The sequence below is a fragment of the Octopus bimaculoides genome, chromosome 14, assembly GCF_001194135.2.
Source record: "Octopus bimaculoides isolate UCB-OBI-ISO-001 chromosome 14, ASM119413v2, whole genome shotgun sequence".
NCBI classification, from domain to species: Eukaryota; Metazoa; Mollusca; class Cephalopoda; order Octopoda; family Octopodidae; genus Octopus; species Octopus bimaculoides.
In genome coordinates, this window is record NC_068994.1 from 35,293,195 (window position 1) to 35,296,778 (window position 3,584).

The 3,584-nt window shown below is 38.1% G+C and overlaps 1 protein-coding gene across 1 annotated transcript in view; it reads right to left on the reverse strand.

Annotated features, from left to right (window-relative positions):
- LOC106873930 (protocadherin beta-15) overlaps positions 1–3,584 on the reverse strand; it is a 177,944-nt gene that overhangs the window by 173,814 nt on the left and 546 nt on the right. The gene's annotated exons all lie outside the window — the stretch shown is intronic.

Below are 3,584 nucleotides of genomic sequence, written 5' to 3' on the forward strand. Positions count from 1 at the left end.
TGTAGAGGTGCGGCAGTTGAAAATTTCTTCTATGCAGTCAGAAGACTAACGTCCTTAGTGGTTTGTACCTGTATAACCCAATATATGTTGTAGCATATTAGTTTATAGTGAACAGAGTATAAAAGAAGCAAAAATTGATCATTGTACAATTTCTGAATTCATCTTTGATGCTATCAACTCATATATATATATATATGTATATATATATATATACACACGCACACACACACACGCATATAAACATACTGAGAGAAACTAGTGCATTAGCATCAACGTGCCTGAAATATGAATAATTAGAATTATTGGATATGATGGATGGCAGCCATGAAATTTTACCTTCAGCAGAGAAAATATATACAAAACCACATCTACAATGTGACTTTAATCATTTCTTCTGGATGCTTGCTCATGTGGCAGGTGTTGTGTTTTGTACTTTGTTACCATAAACTTAATCAGGATGTCACCAGTCTTCTGACAGATGGCATTGAAGCTAAAGATAGAATGCAGTAGTACTAAATATTTCTATTCTTTATCTTTTGTCCTTAACTTGTTTCAGTCATTAGACTGTGGTCATGCTGGGGCACCACCTTGAAGGATTTAACCCTTAAGCGTTCAGTGTATGCTGTCAAATCTAATACTTATTTACTCATACTATTTAGAATTAATCATGCATTATCTTCTAGCTTTGAGATTTCGATGTCATTGTTTACTTCTAGAACAACATTGTAGGGTAAGTGTGAGAGGCTAGATTTGGCCAGTTTAAACACTAAAGGGTTAATCAAACAAACTGACTCCAGTACTAATTTTCATTTAAGGCTTGTACTTACATTGGCAGCTTTTGCCAAACTGCTAAGTTACGAGAACATAAACAAACCAACACCAGTTGTCAAGCAGTGGTGATAGTGGGAGAGAAACATAAACACAAAGACACACACATCATCATCATCATCATCATTTAATGTCCAGTTTTCCATGCTTGCACAGATCAGTTGGGATTTGTTCAGGCAGATTTTCTACAGCCAGATACCCTTCCTGTCACCAACCTGCATCTGTTTCCAAGTAAGGTAATATTATATAGCACTTCCAGAATATGTTTTTCATGGGAGACTGGAAATGAACATCTCTTTAATGACAGTGATGTTCATTTACAGCCTTCAAATGAAATCTAAACAAGAGTGTATACAACTACATACATATATATGTGTGTGTGTATGAGTGTGTGTATACATATATATATACTAGCAGAAAGGTGGCTAGCTGGCAGAAACGTTAGCACGCCGGGCGAAATGCTTAGCGGTATTTCGTCTGCTGCTACATTCTGAGTTCAAATTCCGCCAAGGTCGACTTTGCTTTTCATCCTTTCGGGATTGATAAATTAAGTACCAGTTATGCACTGGGGTCGATGTAATCAACTTAATCCCTTGTTTGTCCCCTCTATGTTTAGCCCCTTGTGGGCAGTAAAGAAATACCCGATGTTGGATCAAAGAAAATAAGGAAATTCAAAAATGTCTTTTAAATCTCTAACTAACATGAAACATAAACTACGCAGGTCTTACATCCGGTGTTTCCCAGGTTTTTTGAAAATAATGAAATTTAAGTATGCCTTTTAAATCTCTAAATAAAATGAAATATGGATTATGCAGTTCTCAACAGTAATTAGCTGAGGTATAAACTATTAATGTCAATAATATTTTTTGTCCAATGTTCTCACTGTTAAAATTGTTAAAAAAAAACAGGTAGTTCTTTGTCTTTGCAATCACCTTCAATTGTCAATACTTATTTGAAACACGCTGAACCTGAAAATGCATAAATTTGAGAAGAACTGGCCTGTGGACACTCCTCTCCTGTTGAGAAGTGCATTTAACAAAAATTCTATCAGATGACGTCAGTATAAACAAATGTATTGAAACAAATCCGGAAATCAATCACAGTTTAATCATCTAGAGCTTCTAAATATACGATGTTTAAAGTGTCCTTTAATTGGTGTATAAATGAAAAGATTTTGGGGAATTCTAACTCACGAACATTCTACATATAATTGTCCACAAGAGAAGCAAAGTGAAGTCCAACAACCTTGAGAGACTGTCCTTGAGACTTGTTTATTGACATAGAGAACCTTAGTTTCACTGGGAACTGGAACCATTTAAATTCAAAGGGGAGGTGATATGGGATTAACTGGATCCATGGAATGAAGACATCCTCACCCTAATAGTTCTCAGTGATAATTGTTGTCTCTAGAACATGGGGTCGCATCGCTTTCACCACCAGTCTGGTGCCATTGCACAGATGAGGTGGATCCAGATTCCTGAGTAGTATGATTGGGGTCCTCTTTTTAAGTGTTAAGTAGTGAGGAAGCATCCCAGATGGCTATAGAGAGTTCAGGAACTCAGTTGGAAAAACTACAGCCTGGTCCTGATCAATGACAGCATTGAGAGATTTGAAAGACTGTTCTTGTCCTGACAACAGCTGCAAGAGATCCCAGTTGATTTTGTCAACAGCATCATTATGTGGGGCTAAGATGGCTCGCTCACAGAGCCATTGACTGTTGCTAAAGTTTTGTGCAATGTCTGGGAGCACATGGATTATGAGATCATTGACAGTTGGTTCCATCTCACCATAGGGTAACCGGTGTTGCTGCATCTGGTTGACATACAGTAGTTGCCCGTTCCCTATCTTCAGAAGCTGGTGTGAAAACAGCCCGGCAGTTTGATCATCATATAAGTGGGCCCTCATGTTAACTGCCAGGTGCAGTTTAGCCACTTGTTTCCACAGATAGTTCATCTGCTTTTGTACCTTTGGGGATCACAGGAAGTGTTTGCTTGAAATACCCAACCAAACTACAGTGACCCCCACCCATGAGAATGTCCTTTCCTCTCAAATCTCATAGGCTAGTCAACAGCCTCAAGTGCTCCATGGTGAGACATGATGCATTCATCCAGACAATCAAGCATGTCTGCAAAACCTTGGCCTTTGCTGATGCCTTAGAAATGTTGCAAATTGGAGTCTCTGTCCTAAGTAAATTCAAGGGAACCTTGAAAGTCGATGAGCTATTCATCCACCTGTCAAGAGAGTAGCTGCTATTCCAGAAGACGTTACCAATGCAATGCACCCATCTAGACGAACTTTTGCTAGCAAAAGACTTATCAAAAACGTTTTGCCAGTATCCCCAGGAGCATCCAAAAAGAACAGGCAACCTTTTCCTCCTAAGTCATTTGAATGAGGCTATTGTAAGCTGAAATGAACACTCACCAAACTATATGCTATGTATATGAAACAGATGTGTTGACGATTGATCAATTAAATGAAATCTCCGTATGAAAATGTTTTTATCACACTCACATCTTACAGAAATAGAAAGCCGGAGAAGGCATAACTACAGATTTCTTCCCCCCCTCCCCTCCCGAATTTGGATGATCATAACTTACGGAAAAATGGATATTTTTCAATGAAATTTTCTACGAATATGCGTTATATCATGTATATTCCGAAAATATAAATAATACATGAATTTTTTTTTGGGGGGGGTGAAGTGTTTTAAGAGGAGGTGGGGAGGATTTTCGGAAAATTTGCCAAAGTCCACTTCA